A 20,303-nucleotide genomic window follows, 5' to 3' on the forward strand; every position below is an offset into this window, starting at 1 on the left:
TTTGGAACAGAATAGGAGTACAATATCAATAAGCCATCACAAGAAACATTTAGACCTTACTCGTCTAAGAATAGAATCATATGGAGTACATATAGAATGAATAACAACAAGAATCATGCCAAAAGAAGAAAGGTTTGCCTTACATACCTTTGCCGCTTTCCAGCTAACCACAGTCCATCTTCGAGTCATGCTAATCTATCTATAATATCAATTTACCAACAATCAATCCAATATATATCCTTATAATCAATCCCTTAAACTTATCTCTATTTCTAATGGAATTTCAATAGCATTTCCTTTATAAACTGGACAACCCCAAAAATTAAATTCAGCTAAATTATCAACAATCAATATACATCATAACTCAGATATTTCCATCCATTTATCTCCACTAAAACAGCCCCACCTTCACAAACTTCCCAAAAAAGCCAAACGAGTTTTTAACATTATTTCCTCCGTTCTAATCCGTTAAAACTCTAAATAAACACTTTAATAACATAAAATGAACCTTATACATACATTAGCAGCAGCTCAACCAGCTTAAAACGACGACGACAACTCGTACTACACTTTATCTTTCACGAGCCTCGGGATTCGGGGCCTCGAACTTGATCGAACCCATGCTTTATCTCTCTAAACTCCCCTCACTCTCTCTCTACCGAGTTCTGGACCTTTGGTATGAAAATGAGGCAGATAAGGGTGAAAGTTTCCCTTAAATAGCAAGGGAAGTGGGCCTGACCCGACTTCGAGTCGGGTTGGGCCGAGCCCACTGCCCAGTTTGACCTTTTCGCCTTAAAATGTCCATAACTTTTTATCCCTATGTAACATGAAGGCCCACAAACTATAGTTGAAAAGATATTTTAATTATCTACAACTTTCATTTCTGGAGTTTTTCCAAATTCCCAAATAATGATGGGGTTATGGCATCCCGAAGTCAGATCACGCGAAAACATAACTTAAAAACATCTTTTTGTAGGGCTTACACTTGGATTTGGCTCAAGTGTCCTTCTTGAGTTGTGTTTAACTTCACGTATATTGTCCATATAACTTGTCATATGTCCTTTATAAAAACCCCATCATGTGGGCCCCACCTCAGCTTACGGTTACGAGGGCTATATATCTTTTAACGTATCATTCCAATCATATTGTACGAATTCCAAATATCGTACTCATGCTATCCTCATGCTAATACAGTAGAATTTCATCCTTTATACTTGTAATATTTGCTCCTCCTTGAGCTCACATTAAGCCGTTGTTATATCCCGTGTTTTCACACGTTTGGAAAAATTTGAAATATCTTGGATTTTTGAGAAATGAGGTCAAATTTGATTTTATTTGATATAGGAGTTGTGCATGAAAGCGTATGGTTGTGAAAGTGTGGGATGAGGCTAAGGGTAAAATTGGAGTTTCGGAAATTAGTTCCGGGAATTACAAAATAAAATTCGTAACAAATTGGGCTCAAATTTTTTTTAATGAATTGAGGCCCAAACCATGGACCATGGCCGGCCACCTTGGCCTTGGCCCAAGTCCATTTACATGGTCATGTGCTTGACCATGTGACTATTAATTATAAGAAGACCAAGTCTTCATAGTATATCCATTAGAGAGCAAGAAAACCAAAGCAAAACAAATAAGAGCAAGAAGATAGAAGGGTTTCGGGTTTGCTTGGGGAAAAATCACTCCCAAGAATATTGCTCCAAAAAATTTTCTTTTGTGGTTTTCCTACTAAATTGGGTATTCTCTATAACTTGGTGTAGTTGGGTTGGAGAGAGAAGCACTTATTTCATCAAAGTGATCACAAGTTCAAGTGAAGAAGACTATAGAAAAAGGTAAGAATTTATCCCTTATTATTGTGTTATGAAGTCATGTTTGTGTTGTAGTATGTAGAAATGTGTTGATTGTATGGAAAAATGAAAGTTTGCAAAGTGGGTTTGGGATATGGGGTTGTAGCCGTGAGGTATATGTGTGGTGTACATGTATGAGTGAATTTTATGTTATATTCTAGTTATGGTTATGATGAAACGCATATTAGAATTGGAAGTTGAATGAATTTAGTTGAAGTTGATAAAATGGGCATATAGCCGTATGGTATGTGGACTTGGAATGGAAATGAATTGAGTTGGTTAGTGTGTTATTGTGATGCTTTCAATGTAAATGAAGATGGGATAATATGAGTTTGTATTGAAATGGAATGTGGAAACTTATGTCGTTTTAGTATGATTTTCCGACATTAGGAAAATGAAGCTATTTGGTTGTTAGTTGTGTTGATCATTGATGAATTTGGAAGTTGGAAACATGTTATTAATATGTATGCCAAAGATTTGATGTTTTGAACAAGTTATGACTTTGGCGGAAAGTTGTATATTATGTATATCGTGTGTATAACTTAAGGAAAATGATATGAAATATTTCTAAATCTATATTGTGATGATCTTGAGTGATAATGAATGTGAAATCATTGATATTAGTTTGAAAGTTTGGGTTGGAATGAAGGTTATGTCAACTTGTTAGAAAGATGACTAGTTGAAGGATATTGTGTCTTTAATGGTTGTTGTTGATGTTGATGTTGTTGTTTGGGTTGTTGTTGATGGTTTCTAGCCGAGTTGAATTCTCGGGGGTGCTATATGTATAGGGGAAGTGCTGCCGAAATTTCGGTAGACAAATATGCATTAAGTTGAAATCATGGCATCCATAACTCACAATTGGTAAATGTGACCATTTGCAGATTCTTGACGAAACGGGAAGTGAGCTTGGATAGACTTAAAAAGCTCAAGAGGTATGTAAAGCAACCCCAATTCTTCCCTTGGCATGTCCTTAGTGTGTTAGGGTCGGATCCGGGCCTCGAAAGACTTCTCGGCCTTCAGAATCCGCAAGAGAAAATTTCAGTTTTTCCTTCAGTAGAATTGAATCATTTCAGTACGCTTTGCATGAAATAATGCAACTTTGCTCTAAACTACTTGGAAAGTCATAGAATGTTTGTAGAACCTTTTTAGGTGACCCCATAAGCTTAGAGGGCACAATTTGAGCCCGCCGCCTTGTTTGTCCCGAGGCGGGCCCACTATTCCCGGTTTTGCCCTTAATGTACTAAAACTTTCCTTTTAAGCGATTTTTGAAAGAACCGTTTGACTACCCTTTTTAATTACCTAACGAATATTGTTTTAAATATCCTATTAAGTCTTGTAAATTATTTTGACACCCGGAACGTCTTCAGGAAGGTTATACTTCTGAAATTTATTATGATATCCGAAATGCATCTATTATGATCCCGTCCAACTCCATTGGATTTGTTTGGCTTTGATACGCTTCACCGAGTCTTTGAAAACATTTATGATATTTTTAAATTGCATTAGTCTCTCACTACTCCATTCGTGGATGCCCCAATGTTTCCCAAACTGAGCCCGGGCCAGGATATGTTGTCAAGCGTGATCCTTTGCATTGTTTGCCGTGCCTCGATGTGAGGGGGCAGGTATACGCGTACATGGGTTTGTGGAGTATGTTGTGCCATGTACGTTTGTTCTGATATGATTTACTATGGCCATCTGATATGACATATTATGTTACGGGGTTATGCCCCTATTCTGATTCTTCTGTGTTGTGGCACTAGCGTCGGGAGGGTGGCCACGTTCTGTCTGCCGAGTCCCTTGGCAGGGGCCGGATTTGATATGACATATGTTTCTGTACACACTCCGCATGTTTTGAAAATATATATCTGATACTTTGTATTTTCTGTTTACTTTTAGTATGTTCTATACCAGTTATGATTTTGTTTCTGCAACTCAGGCTTTACATATTCAGTACATATTTTGTACTGACCCCCTTTCCTCGGGGGCTGCGTTTTCATGCCGCGCAGGTACTGACGACAGGTTTGCCGATCCGTCTGTCTAGGATATCTTTTCCGCCATTTGGAGCGCTCTTTTATTCAGAGCCATCTTTTGGTACAGTCTGTCACTTCTATATGTGTATATTCTCGTTCATGGGTACGGCGGGGCCCTGTCCCGCCATATGATTCCGTTGGTCCATTTAGAGGTCTGTAGACATGTTTGTGGGTTGAGATCTTTCTGTATAGCTGTGTGTATATGTTGTGTTTGGGCGATCCCATTCGCCGCGGCGGCCGGTCCGCATATATTTAAATGTTACTTTGTTGGCCCTGTGTGGCCTTTGTTGGTATTTTCTGCGTGCAGGGTATATGGGATAGTCCGTAAAACAAAGGAAACTCTGCCGAAATTTTTCTGGAGATTATCTAAATTGGAAATAAAGCCTTGTCGGCTTCTGCTATATACTAGAATGTGTTTGAGTGCCCAGATCGGGCACTAGTCACGGCCTACGGGGTTGGGTCATGACAGCCGTCTACAGCCTTAGTAATGCGAAATTTTCTGGGGTGTAACAGGGAGGGGTGGTGGGATCATCAAATGTGGTTATAATAGCTGGGTTTGGGCGGGTCAATTAAGTGAATGGGTTATTTTAAGTGATATGGATGTTTTAGCCTGATTTGGAGTTTTCTCTCCAATTAGGGGTGCATGTGTAAACTTTATAGACGGCAGGGGTATATTTGACTACAATCACTAATGGAGGGTAAACTTAGCTATTAAAATAAATTCGAGGGGTATAATTGGCCCTTTTCCCTAAAAATAAAGCATCTTTTCTTAATTATTAGGATGATCTTAGTAAATAATTAGGAGGGCCCAATAATATTGGTTAAAATTCAAGATAAATCTTGTCTTTTGATAAAATGAGCAATCTAGAGCATTGCATGAAGTAAGATTCTTTTCTTTGGGAACTGAGAAGGTGATGTCAGTGATAATTCAAAGAGGGAAGCTGGCAAATTTTGTATGGCGGCTGAGAAAGGTAATGGAGGACTGAGACAGTGAGAGTGCATCAATGGATCTGGTGGTGCTGGGTAGACGAGATGAAGAATTTTCTAAACTGAATTTTCCTTTTTGGGGGTCAAAAGATTATTTATATATTTATTTGGAATCAAAGCCATGTGGCATTGTTTAGTTGGCATCATTTTAATTTTCTCATTGTTTGATTGACAAGTATCTAAGTGACATAGTTTGAGTAGAGTAATGTTTAAATGGTCATAGGTTTATCTTAAGGGGTTAGATGGAATAGTCGGATAAATTCAGGGGTTGTCTATGTATTTGGCCTAACTGAATTATATTACACACCATTATATCAAGAAAAAATTACATTCTATGTTCATTGGGGCAATAATGCTACTAAAATTGATCCATTTTTTTAATTTTTACAAAAAATGGCCCAAACTTTTTTCTCTCTCACTCTCTCTCGCTCTCTCTCTCTCGCTCTCTCTCTCTCTGCCTTTTTGTATATGTTTGTATATGTTCTTATATGTTCGTATATGTTGATATAAACGTCTGTATATGTGTGTATATGTTTATATATGTTTGTATATTTTGACTTATTTTTCGTAATGTAAGTTTTGAGCTATTTTTTTATAATTAAAGTGGTCAACTTGTATATTTCTGAAATTTTTCCATATCAATATGACTTCAATATAAACTCTGAAAGGTTATAATCATACTATCTCATACAGAAGACAAATACTTACATGACTTGACTGATTGCAGGTACCTTATGACTAGCAAAACTGAACTTGAAGGAGACTCAATTTAAAAATATTTTCTTTTTTATGAGATCAACTAAAATTCAGACTTAGAAGGGACTCGTTTCAATTTTCACTAGAAAATAACATTTGTTTACAAAAGCTGAAAACCGAATCAAATTGCACGTTGTAGTTAATCTGACACTTTGTGCTCCAATTTAGCATTTTTAGCCGCTTTCGCACCACTTTCTTATTAACGATACACAAAAGATGCAAAAAATAATAATTGTCTGGCGCATTTTTTCTTCATTCCTGCCAACCAAATGGTATCTTTGTTTCTTTCCTTAAGCTTCATAATAACTGAACATAATTACATTTCAACCATCCCAAATCTCTCCTTTTCCTATTCCAATAATAGTAAATTGCTTGAATAACTTTTAATGGGTAATTGGGAAAAGTTCACACAATACAATTTTTTCATGCTTTTTGATGAACTGATTTATTTGTTTGCAAAGACAACATTCCAATATAACATATTCCATACAAAGAAACTCTAATTAGCTGAAGGCACACCATTGTAAGGATCACCAAATGCTACAACATTCCCGGGCCTTGAAAATACAATCTACAAGGTAAAGAACCGCTTGAGTTGTTTTACATCTCAAATTTGGTGAAACAATTTCAAAATTTGTTTTACTCCAGCTGCACCACTTGAGTTGTTTTACTCCAACTGCTTAAGTTTGTAAACAAAATAGTTCACATAATTCAACATATTACAGACAGTTTGAGTTTCACCGCAAACCGTCACAAAGGTCTTGGTCTTGGTCACTACCCAGTGTAATCCCACAATAGTGGGGTCTGGGGAGGGTAAGATGTACGCAGCCTTACCCCTACCTGGGTAGGGAGGCTGTTTCCGATTGACCCTCGGCAACCCTCCTCCTTTATCCGGGCTTGGGACCGGCAATGTGAGCGAGCTCACACAGGCGGAGTTGCAAACCGTCACAAAGGAAAAACAAAAAAAAAATCTTTTCGAAGAACCTGAAGCGGCATGTTAGAAAAAACATAAGTGAATAAATCTTTGAGCCATCTCTAAGAACTTAATTGAACTTTTACATGAGGCAGTTAAGTAATTCAACATTACTTTTTATGTTTTTATCTAACCTTTTTTTCCTTTACAACTACCTTGTTCTACTTCTCCTGTATTCCCACTTGATCCAGCAAACATATTGACATTATTCATTCTTTCCTACCTACAAGTATCACCGATCACCATCTACATACCACATCTCCTCCTTTCCACTATGACTATATTTCATCGATATTTATTTTTTGACTATTGGTAAGATTATGTCAACATTTATGTCCAAATTAACAAACTGAGGGAAATTAAATGACTTCAGAAGTCGTTTTTCCCTATAAAATATTTTCATAGATTTATCGCCATACCTGATAATCTCCTATTGTGCATGTTTTCAATCCAGCAACACAATAGTCAAAGTAGTACTCCCATGTTCTGATGAACTTATCTTCGAATCCCAAAGCACAAATTTGGCTAGTGACACAATTATCAATGGTCAAGCATCAGCATTTAGAACTGATCAAGCTACAAATCATTCATGAAGAAAATGGTTTTAACTCAACATAGAAGGTTGTGGACTTATTTTGGTTTTGTTACCTTTTTTTTCATGAGGTTTTTTCACCAACATCTCAGTGTCTAATAGTAATGATTTCCTCTATCTTCCAGGTGAACTACACTGCACACTGCATTTATATCATTTATCAAATGCTTTCAGAAATAAATGCTTTTGAAATATTGACAAGCACGCTGGCGCAGAATCACAAAATAAACTCTTTGTTACCATAGTCTGGATGCACCAGCCATGGCTAATGTTACTCGAGTTAGTGCAGGCAAGCATCCACCTGGGAATATGTACTCTCTCATGAAGTCCGTGCTATGCCTGTGACTGTCGTACCTCGAGTCTGGCATTGAAATGAACTAAATAAAGCCAACACTTGTGAAAAAAAGCATAAAGAAATAAGGGTGACATAACAGTGAAGGAAATTGATGTTGGAAAATGAACCTAGTATTGGAAGAAGAAAGCCTTTCTAAGATTTTTGCTATACATAAATTTTCTTCATTCATGTATTAGGAAATTAATTTGAGGATACATGTATTGTTTTGTTGATGGCTAGGAAGGAGGAAAAAGTTTATTATCAAATTAAGGTACATGTACTAGACTAGATTTGAGTGATGTGAGATTGCTAATTTTGTAACAATTAAAGGGAGAAAGTGAACTAAGTGGAATGTTTTCAGGGGTTACTTTAATTCATTACCTGCAGAACTAGAAGCCCATCTTCTACCAATGCAGACTCCCAACAAGTAATGAATTCCCCAATGAAATCATGACCAATATGTTCTAACACCTCACTGAAAATGATAATCAGTACAATTATAACTTTGGCTCAAGATGTATTACAACATGTCTAGATGCAGATGAATAAAATCTCACATTGATATAATCTGGTCATTTTTGTCCTTATTTGGCATTTGACGATAGTCACACAGGAGAAATGTAATTTGATCCTGTGAAAAAACTTCATTGAATTGAATATTAATAGATAACTTCTCTGTCCCAACTTGCGGCCTAGCTTGTTCAGGAGCTCTTACAGTTTAGAAACAGAAAATGGAAAAAGGTTTCGTTCATGAAGTAGAATTTCCTAGTTGCTTTATCATCTGCCTCAGTTTATAGCAACTATATTGTAGTGTAAGCTTCATGTTAGTCATCTAGAAAATTTTGAGCTTTCATCGACATAGTAAAGTACTATACCTGAAGGCCATCTTGCTCAACTCTCAACTGTGCATACTCCAGTTGCCGCTCAAAGAGAGTTATACCAGTATATTTGCATCCTGTTTGCTTGACAACTTCCATAGCCAAACTTCCCCAACCAATCCAATCTCTAAAATGTGATGTTCATTGCAAATTTTTGCCTAAATAGAATAGAAGCAGAATCAAATTATGCCTAAAAATTATGTAGAAACTGGTGACAATTTTTACTTAGTAGTGATCTATGACATCCCCTACATTCTTTGGGTGATATAATATGCAAGTCAATGAATTACTAGGTCATAATGACGAGAGATATTCCGACGAGCCTGAGTCAGGGTGTTTCGATTTGAAACATGTCGAATGAAATATTTTGCAGACGACAGTGCTACTGTAAAAAGTACAGATCCACCACCCTCTAGAGCTATGAAAAGTGATGAAGAACTTTAACATATGAACAGAAGTTTATGTTTCTTGATTGTCAGTAAACTATTTTACCTTTTCTTGCTATACCTTTTAACAGATGCTTTCAAATCTCTGTTGGCAATAAATATCTGCAAAAGATTTCGGGAACCTAAGTGCCCACCAAAAGAGATTTACAAAGGTAATGAGTCATTTCCTCACCGTGATTAGATTAAGAAGACCTTCATTCTTATCAGCAAACGAGAAATCCCCATGAATAAAAGCATCAGCAAGCCCTATGTTAGCTTGAGTTGCAACCTGTAAGAGATTATCTATGTCGCAGAATTTGTCTAGATTGGGAAACTTTTGGGTTAACTTTTTGATCAAATGAGGGGTAAAAGAAAATTTCAATTTACCTTCCAGTAAAACTGTGTACTATGAACTCTAAGAAAAACTTTTAGAGAGCATTCCTCTCTGTTCCTCAAAAGGTGAAATTTGTACCTCCTTCTTCCAAGAATCTATACATCAAAACATATAAAATTATCGTCCAGATCTCTTTAATTATCGGGAGGAAAACTCTAAAAACTCCAATAATAAAATTAAATCACAATTTACGCCGTGATTTGTTTTGCAGCATGATTTCCCACTTGTATATGAGCTTTAAGCCAAAGAGACATGTATCTGCCACTAGTTGGGTATTAAATTATACAAAGGGTAAACTATCATCACTCACATTATGCATCCTATTTGAATGAAATTTTGGAAAAATCTAATAACGACGAGGCATGCTCTAGTTTCAGGCCAGGTTGGTACCATATGCTTGGGGTTATCCAGAATACTACAATTCTATCTAAGCATGTCATTTGCAGCAACCAAACCCACCTGAGGAGAAGCAAAGGCAGACAGTCATCCACATGAGACCAACGAGACAACAAAAGCTGGAAAACACTCCAAATTGTTTTCAGAGTTAAAATTTGTTAAACTTTTAATAGTAGAAGTAGTACAACCTTTAATGCATTCTCATTGAAGCCATAACCTAAAAGTATTGAAACAAATATACATCAATAAGCAGTGAAACACAAAGCAGAATATTGTAACTTCCCGTAAAATCTGAGCTAGGTGTGAATGTGTAAAAACTAACCATAAAATCTGAGTTAGGTGTGAATGTGTAAAAACTAGTATTAAGATGATGTATTAGCTATATGAATCCATTCGGGATGAATTAGGGTGGAAAATAGTCGTTTTGAAGTCAAACCAAATAGTGAAGTCCATAAAGACTTTTAAACTCGTCTAAGTTTCGGTAGATCTGACTTCTGGGCCAGTTTTGTGAAAATTATTTATGAATTTTGGAACATTTCCTTTATAAAAGTTTTATATCTTTGAAGTACCTTTCCAACGATACAAAGTGGAGCTCGAGCAGATCTGTGAGCAAAACGTTATGCCCATTTTACTGAAGCCTGTCTGGGGCGCCGTTTGAGATGCGACCCAGGATGCGGCCGCAAACTCGAGATGCGATGTCCCATCTAAGTCGCATCTTGGACAAATTTTGGAATGTTTCTGGAGTGAATTTTCATCTGAAATACGGCCGGGATGCTTCCGCAAGTCCGAGATGCGACCGCAAACTCACCTTAGCATACTCAAGCGTGAGATTTTTTTGTATAAGAACGTGATTTTCTTAAAATTTTCAATCCCAATTCATTCTTGGCCAAATTGTTTAGAGAAAACAACCCTAAGGCTTCCCCAAAACATACAAGGTAAGATCTTGATCAATTCCTATCATTACTACATCAATCTAACATCAAATCAATACTCTTAAATACTAGTTCATCTTTCCAAACCCTAGATTCTTGAAAACTACAGGAAAGAAGAAGAGAAGGGGCGTGTGGGATTCCATCAAAAGGTAAGACTTTTGATTTTATGAGATTATTATTGATGTTTTAACTAGTATAGAGTAAACAAAGAGGTTAGAATCCACCAATGATTTCCATAAGATTCAAGAACAAAATATAAGGCTTATAAAAACCCTAGTTTTCGAAATCTCCAAGAAAACATAAGAAGCGATTAAAGTTCTAATCTTTCTCATCTAAAACCGTTGTAGTGTGATTATTGAACCTTGCGAAGTATGTTTGAGCAGGATTTGAGGTATATCTAGATTTTCAAAATCATCCTTGAAGTATTTCTATACTTCAAAAATCGTCTTTTCAAGTATGTCTACTTTTGAAGTACGTTTATATTGTGAAAGCATGATTTGTATTTGAGAATCCTTCCTTGATTGTTTGTATAAGTTAAAACCCTAGTTTGGTGGTAGCTCTTTGTTGAACTGGTTTTAGAACTAAAAGATGACAATTGATCAAGGTCATGCGCGTGTAGGGTCAAGCCCGCATTGAACCTTAAATGAATGAAACACTTCCAATTGTCACGACCCGACTAGGGGCCATGACGGGTAACCGGGCCTAGCCACCGAGCACCACTCATTCCCTTACTTATCGTACTCATATCATAAGAAAATCATTTTTCATTTGGAAACATGATTACTTTTCATATATATATATAGATATGCCCTTTGGCTATCAAAATAGTATATACATATGCAATAGTAACATTGTGAGACCATATAACCCACACCTGTGTATCTACGAGCCTCTACTAGAGTGTTAGACATAGGGACGGGATAGGACCCCGTCGTGCCCAAAATATACATATATACACAAAAGATTGATCAAAGGCACCTCCGGAACAATGGAGTGCTCTCAAGTCAGCTAACAACTCCTAGAGTCTGGATCAAGTTCACCTCCCTGTCTACCTGTGGGCATGAACACAGCGTCCAAAGAAAACGGACGTCAGTACGAACATTGCACTGAGTATGAGAGGCATAAGTATTAATAATACGTCGATGAGATAAAAGAAGAATCAAATAAGGAGCAACTGTATCTGACGGTCACTTATAAAAGAAATAATGCATGTTGGCTTGCTTCATAATCATCATCATATCATATATGCATAAATGTATAAGCCACCTGTCCATATAGGTACGGTGTGATAATCATTAGCCTGCGTCCAAGCCTTCCGCGTCCGGGGTACTATCTCATGCCGCCCACTAGTGGTGTCTGCCCATGCCATCTGGACATGGTGTATACGCTGCCCGCCTTAGCGGTGTCTGCCCGACCATGTAGGTGCGGTGTGATAGCATTATTTACATATCATAGACTTATCATATTCTCATCATACTATTACCATAATGCATGACTGGAAACTTAAGACAATTATACTCTATCGGGGTGACATAAGGTCGTGAACCCCCCGATTCCATTATGGAGCATTTATAAGCATTGTGCCTCACCTTGAAGGAAATAATATATAAGGTGAGTGTATACAATAAATGACATCATTAACTATATAGGGACACCATATCATGAACTCTAGAATCTTTAGACTTAAGCTCATCATCATCATTATTGGACTCATAATATATCTCTTATCTCATATGGCTATTCATGAGCATAGACTCTTAGCTTTCCGGGATGTAGAGAATTCATGGAAAAGAAGGAAGAATCATGCCATAGGATTCATGCCATAGAAAGAAAGGAATATCCTCACATACCTCTTTCGTTTAACTAATCTATCGCTTGCTTGTTCTCCTTCAATGCCCACGTTTCTACCTTCAAGAGAATTCACATTAACATTAGCTAATCGATTGCTTAAACGTTCTTACTAAAGCTAAAGAAAATTGGGCAGCATTTTCTTTATTTATACAACTTTCCCCATATTCTATATCAACTCCCAAACATTGATAACAACATTCACAATATCACAAGCAACAATCATCATCCATCAATAGTATCCACATTTCACCATTTCACTCCAATTTCTCCATAATTATGGTCATATTTCACTATTGCATTTTCTCACACATAATACTTATTCCATGTTATAAATGTCATTTACAGCGGACTTATAATCACAACATACCAATATTCATAATTCACCCCAAACTACTATTCAACAATGACACTATTCCACATTCATGACCCATTTTCTATATCTTTCTACAATTCAAGTGTCTTAGCCTTCCAATACCTTAAAAAACATGGAATGATCATAAAACTCACCTTATATGATGGGAGAATAAGCCTTGAGTGGAACTTCTCTTCTTGCACTAAAACCCTAGCTCACTTCCCTTGAATTTTCTTGGTGTAGATGAACTTTTATTAAGATTCATACACTTGATTTTGTGGGTTTGATGTAGTTGATCATAGATTTCTCTTGGTTGCTTGTGTATGAATAATACAGAGAGTTCTAGAGGTTTCTTGATGTGTGGAGAAGTAAGATGAAATGAAATAAAATGAAAGAGGGTCCTTATATTAACACTTAAAATCTATCCCGATCGGAACATACGGACCAACATACGGTCCGTGCATTTTATATGGGCCGTATGTCCGGCCGTATGTTTGGTCCAGTGAGGACCCTTATTCCGGTCAAGACATATGGCTGGACATACAGTCCGTATGTTTTATACGGCCAGTATGTCTAGCAGTATAATGCCCAGTTCTCCGAAACTTGTTCTCGTTGACTCGTTTGATCTCCAATCCTTATGGAACCTTCTTGACACTTGATAAACACCTCAATACCAATATACGGGAAATTATCACTCTTCTCCAAGACATCATTATGCCATCATTAACTGGTCGCTCATAATTCTTACCCGACACGCAACATATCCTTTGCTTCCCTTGACAACCTTCTTCCCTAGCGTCAGATGTCTTTGAATCTCTATTAGGATCATCAAATGCTATTTCTTTATTATCAAAACATCGTATACGTCATGCCCTTCGCTAGCCTATTCACTATACGTTAATGGGAAATTTTCCAAGGTGTAACATTCTTCCCCCCTTTTGGAACATTCGTCCTCGAATGTTAAACAATCGAGAATTCCACGAAAATTTCGCCAGAATTTCCCCTATAATATGGCACTACCATCCTGTTACAACAACCCATAATAATATGGCCTCACAGGGCCACAACACAATAGCACTATAAATTGGCCACACACGACCAATATGCATAAAACGAAAGTACACATACCTCATAATCCTGACGTTTCATCGTGGTTCTCTTCTGGGGGTCGAAATAGATGCGAGTATTTGGATTTCATTTTCTCCTCCGCCTCCCAAGTCATTTCTTCTCGGTTGTTGTTTCGCCACAAGACTTTGACTGAAGCTACTTCCTTATTTAGAAGCCTTCGTACTTGCCTATCTAATATGGCAATGGGAACTTCTTCGTATGCTAGCTTTTCTGTCACTTGCATATCATCTATTGGAACAATTTTTGTGGGATGTCCGACACACTTGCGGAGCATCGAGACATGAAAAACTGGATGGACTGATTCAAGTTCTGAAGGAAAGTCCAATTCATAAGCTACTTGACCCACCTTGCGGATAATCATTATAGGGTCCGATATATCGAGGACTCAACTTCCCTTTCTTGCCAAATCTCATCACCCCTTTTATTGGCGACACCTTCAGAAATACCCAGTCGTCAACTTGAAATTCTAAATCTCTCCGGCAGTTGTCCACATAAGATTTTTGGCGACTTTAGGCTGTCAACAACCGATCTCGGATCACCTTGACTTTTTTCACTACTTGTTGGATCAATTCAGGGCCTATTAGCTTCACTTCTCCTATTTCAAACCATCCAATTGGAGACCTACACTTCCTTCCATATTGAGCTTCATACGGAGCCATTTGGATACTGGAATGGTAGCTATTGTTATATGGGAACTCAATCAGAGGTAAATGATCATCCCAACTACCACCGAAATCTAGAACACATGCCCTTAGCATATCCTCCAAGGTCTAAATAGTACTTTCGGCTTGTCCATCAGTCTGCGGATGAAATGCCGTGCTAAGCTTCACTTGAGTACCTAGACCTTCTTGGAAGGATTTTCAGAACTTGGCTGTAAACTGTGCTCCTATATCTGTGATAATGGATATTGGAATACCATGGAGTCGCACAATTTCTTTGAGATACAACCTCGCATAATCTTCTACTGAGTACGTGGTTCTGACTGGAAGAAGATGAGTTGCTTTCGTCAATCTATCCACAATCACCCATATAGAATCATACTTTCCTCGAGAACGAGGTAACCCCACAATAAAATCCATGTTGATCACTTCCCACTTCCAAGTAGGGATTTCCATTGCTTGCAATAATCCTTCTGGCTTTTGATGTTCGATTTTCACTTGCTTGCAATTTGGACATTGAGCTACAAATTCTGCTATGTCTCTCTTCATGTCGTCCCACCAATATATCAACTTGAGATCATGATACATCTTTGTTGCACCAGGGTGAATAGAATACCGAGAGTAATGGAATTCTTCAAGAATTCGACGGCGCAATCCTGCAACATTCAGAACACATCGCCTGCCTCGGTATCTAAGAATTCCATCTATGGAGATTTCAAATGGAGACTTCTCTTTTTCATGAAATGTGTCTCTGTAATGGCACAAACGAGGATCTTCATACTGACGCTCTTTCACTTCCATATTCAGGGACGAAACTGTGGGATCATTAATATCGATTCTGGCACCACCTGAATCAATTAAACGTACTCCAAGATTAGCTAGTTGGTGGAGCTCATGAACTAATTCTTTCTTCTCCGGAGGAACTTCACATAGGCTGCCCATTGATCGGCGGCTAAGTGCATCAGCTACTACATTTGCTTTTTCGGGGTGGTATAAACTGCTCACATCATAATCCTTCAATAGTTCTAACCACCATCTCTGCCGCAGATTCAACTCCTTTTGTTTGAAAATATACTAAAGACTCTTGTGATCTGTATAAATATCGACATGCACACCATACAAGTAATGTCTCCACATTTTTAATGCATGAATGACTGCAGCCAATTCGAGATCATGAGTTGGATAGTTCTTTTCATGTTTCCACAGCTATCTCGAAGCATAAGCAATGACTCTACCGTGCTCCATTAACACACATCCTAACCCAATGCCGGAAGCATCGCAGTACACCACATAACCATCTGACCCTTCTAGAAGTGTTAAGACCGAAGCTAAGGTTAATCTGTCCTTCAACTCTTGGAAACTACGTTCACAAGCATCATTCCATTGAAATTTAACTGACTTATGGGTTAGCTTCGTCAATGGGGCTGAAATTGAGGAGAATCCCTCTACGAATCTTCTATAGTACCCTGCCAATCCTAGAAAACTACGGACTTCTGTAGGCGTCGTAGGCCTTGGCCAAGTCTTGACAGCTTCAATTTTCTGAGTGTCGACTCGAATACCATCGTCTGAAATAACATGGCCCAAAAATGTCACAGAATTCAGCCAAAACTCGCACTTTGAAAATTTTTCATACAATTCTCGGGTTCGAAGAATTCCAAGAACAATACGTAAGTGATCTGCATGTTCAGATTCTGTGCGAGAGTATACTAGAATATCGTCAATGAATACTATCACAAATAAAGCCAAGAGAGTCCTGAATACATTATTCATCAAATTCATGAACACTGCCGGAGCATTGGTCAACCCAAACAACATCACTTGGAACTCATAGTGGCCATATCTCGTTCTGAAAGCTATTTTAGGAATATCTTGTCACGACGCAACCCCATGGGCCTTGACTAGTGCCCGAACTGGACAATCGTATACGTACCTGCTAAATATAGTCAAATTGAAACTAAGGACGGTATGGAGACTTGTAAAAGAAATCGAAAGATTCATAACGCCATATATCATAATAACCTATCTCCTGAGGAGTCACAGCTAACCAAAATACGACATAATATGCAAGCCGACAAGGCTGCCACTACACGGGAATATCCAGAACAAATCATATCGACACAGCTGACCATAACCCATACACAACCCACATATGTCTACAGACCTCTAAGAGTATAAGAGTGAAATATGACGGGACAGGTCCCCGCCGTACCCCTGGATATATATACATAAGTCAATATCGAAAGATCTGTACCAAAATAGTCTGGGCTCCGGAACAATGGAGCGCTCCAAACAACTGAGCAGAAGTCCTAAGCTGGAGGATCACCAAACCGAGCATCTGTACCTGCGGGCATGAAACGCAGCCCCCCGAAGAAAGGGGGGTCAGTACGAGATATGTACTGAGTATATAAAGCATGAAATACAGTAAAGAGGATCATGACTGAAATAGAGATTACAAGAGACAAGTATGACAATCAAGAAATCACTGTACTTGTGCCTTATGAACTGAAACTCATGCATAGCTATATCATATACCATATCCGGCCCATTATGGACTCGGTGAATAAAGTCGTATACATGCATATCATGCCCGACTCATCAGGGGTCTCGGTGCCATCATCATCTCATCATATCATCATATCATCATATCATATGTATATATATATATATATATACCATACCCGGCCCTCTAGTGAGGGACTCGGTGAACAATGCAGTGAAACTGTGCACGAAAACATACCCGGCCCGGGACTCGGTGAAAGATATATTATGGCATGCACGAGCAGAGTAGTGAGCAACCATATGCAAACTAAGTCATATCTGAGACTCAATAGAATAATCAAAATGAACTATCATTTGAAAATCAAGACAATAGTCATATCAAGTACCCTTCGAATGTCACTATGGATCATATCAAAATAGGACGTCTGGAATCATAGACACGTATCAAGACATAATAAAATAAGTTCCGGGAATCAAGAACATTAGCCATCCTAGCGTCTCTAAGAATAGGAGTTTCCTTGGAGTCATATGCACGTCGTCTGTTTGTTTCATAAAGATCATGCCAAAAAGAAAGAAAGGATAACTTTACATACCTTAAGTCACCAATATAAACCCGAACTAGTCTTAATGCTGATGCTAATCCTATAACAAGGAAATACATGTACGACTTTAGATGGCTTTCGTATATCGTGTATATCAATTGATAATTTGATCCTAAAACGAAACAGGTAGCATTTCCCCAATTCCATATATCACAATAACAGCAAAAATGACAAAAATAGATCTCAACAACACAACATATATATCCATAAAGACCTCATAATACTTTATAATGATTGCCAAGCTTGAAGTAGGATCTGTACAACCCATGTCACCTTTTGTATGCTTCTTTCTTAACTTAATAACATTCTCAATAAGATAAGGAAGTCATTTACTACAAATCCTATCCTTATATCATATGATTATAACGAGAAAACAGCCCACAAACTCAACTCTTTCCAAGTGACGATTTTATTCTCAAGTTCAGGTTTATTTCATCAATTCCCACAATCTAGCCAAAATATCAAGCACAATACCAACAACAATATCAGTAAATACATATCCAAATAAAATCAAATCCATTCTCAAATCACCTCCAAAATAGCCCAATATACATTCCTATACCGATACTTGTATACACTTCTTTATTTTCGTATATACATAGTATAACAATAAACACAACAACAACAACTACAGCCAATCCCACGATATTCCAGCACACCAAATAATTTATAACAACCACCAAATAGTCCACATGACGACAATAACAGTTTATCCGATTTCCCGCAATTAATTTCATAGTTCCTGTCTCTCAATATAACTATGACCTGGACGAATTTAAATATATCTAGTAGAGGAGAATTCTTACCTTATTTGCCAAAAAATTCTCTCTTTCCTCTTTACTTCACTTTGAAGAAAGTCCGGGTCTAACAACACGACAAAGCGGTGAGCAAAACCCATAACACGATCGAATAGCGTTGCTGAGAGTGTACATATATATTCAATGAATACGTTTCTGAATATATACATATCCTTGTGAACGTTTTCCTCCATGTACAAATTAACCAAATTGGTCTCTTATGTTAATACGTTGTTGAACTTATTTCAAATGCATTTTATTGTAACAAATATGATAAAGGTGCCTTTCAACGTTCAGATATGTATCAAGTTTTATTGTATCAAAGTTCAGATATGATAGAGGTGCCTTTCAACGTGTCCTTTATCCCTTTTAGGTGACTTTGAGTCATCAATTAATTATGACAAGTTAATGTCATCTTTTGGACCAATTGATGCCACGTGACAGCCTACTTGATGTCACGTGGCAGCGTAATATTAATCAACTAATTTTAATTAACACAACAATTAATTCCATACTCTCCCACTTTATTCCACTTTTAACCAATTACCCACATAACTAATTTCTTGATCTCAATCCACTTAAACATGAACCACTTTTAACACACTTCATATACTTATTATCACAATTATGTGATATAGCACTAGTCCATAGTCCCTTTTGGTACACATAAAATATTATTCTCAATCACCGTCGTCACACTTGTTAAGTCCTAAATTATTTCTGGACCTTATCCTTGTATATACCGAGTTCTTGATTTTTATGCTTCAATATGACTAAATCTTCCGACCTCGAGTAAATTTTCTTAGGTTGGACGGTCAAATTTTCTAGTCCAAAAATACGGGGCATTATAGCTTATACCGTATTTTATTTATATAATTTCAAATCTCAACGAAACTTATTTTCTTTGATTGGTTTAACTTCTAATATTTACGACACATCTGTACCATTACTCTAACCACCTATAAGTTTGGGGGACAACCTCGTTTCCGTTACTAATTTAATTTAACTCACACGCTTTCCATCGCATGAAAATACGGGATGTAATATATCTTCTTCTCTAACTCTCACTTGATGATAACCCAACCTCAAGTCTATTTTAGAAAACCACTTGGCACCCTGTACTTGATCAAACAAATCATCAATCCTTGGGAGAGGATATTTGTTCTTTATCGTCACCTTGTTCGACTGCCTATAATCGATGCACATTCGTACGGAGCCATCTTTCTTTCTCACGAACAAGACTGGTGCTCCCCACGGTGATGAACTGGGTCTAATAAACCCCTTCTCAAGCAAATCTTTCAACTGTGCCTTTAGCTCTTTCGATTCTGCCAGAGCCATTCGATAAGGAGGAATGGAAATAGGCTTGGTGTTCGGCAACACATCGATAACGAAATCAATTTCCCTTTTTGGAGGAAGGCCTGGAAGTTTATCTAGAAATACATCCGGAAATTCATTCACTACTGGAACAGACTTGAAAGTTGGCGACTCTGTTTTGGTATCATGAACTCGTACTAGATGATAAATATAGCATTTAGCCATGATCTTTCTTGCCTTAAGGTAGGAAATAAACCTACCTTTCAGAGATGCTGTATTACCCTTCCATTCAAGCACGGGCTCTCCCGGAAATTGAAATCGAACCACTTTCATTCGGCAATCAACACTAGCATAACATGAGGCCAACCAATCCATTCCCATAATCATGTCAAAATCTAACATTTACAGCTCAATTAAATCAGCTTTGGTCTGGCCATTGCATATCACAAGTACACAATTTTTATACACCTGTCTAGCTATCACGGGATCACCAACCGGAGTAGATACCTCAAAAGTTTTAATTGGCTCAGGTTTCACCTCAATATAACCAGCAACATACA

General features: G+C 37.6%; 1 pseudogene; it reads right to left on the reverse strand.

Annotated features, from left to right (window-relative positions):
- Positions 1-5,866: 5,866 nt before the first annotated feature.
- The window catches only part of LOC132644092 (uncharacterized), a 139,406-nt pseudogene continuing 124,969 nt past the window's right edge, over positions 5,867-20,303 (reverse strand).

Source organism: Lycium barbarum, chromosome 6 (assembly GCF_019175385.1).
Source record: "Lycium barbarum isolate Lr01 chromosome 6, ASM1917538v2, whole genome shotgun sequence".
Lineage (NCBI taxonomy): Eukaryota > Viridiplantae > Streptophyta > Magnoliopsida > Solanales > Solanaceae > Lycium > Lycium barbarum.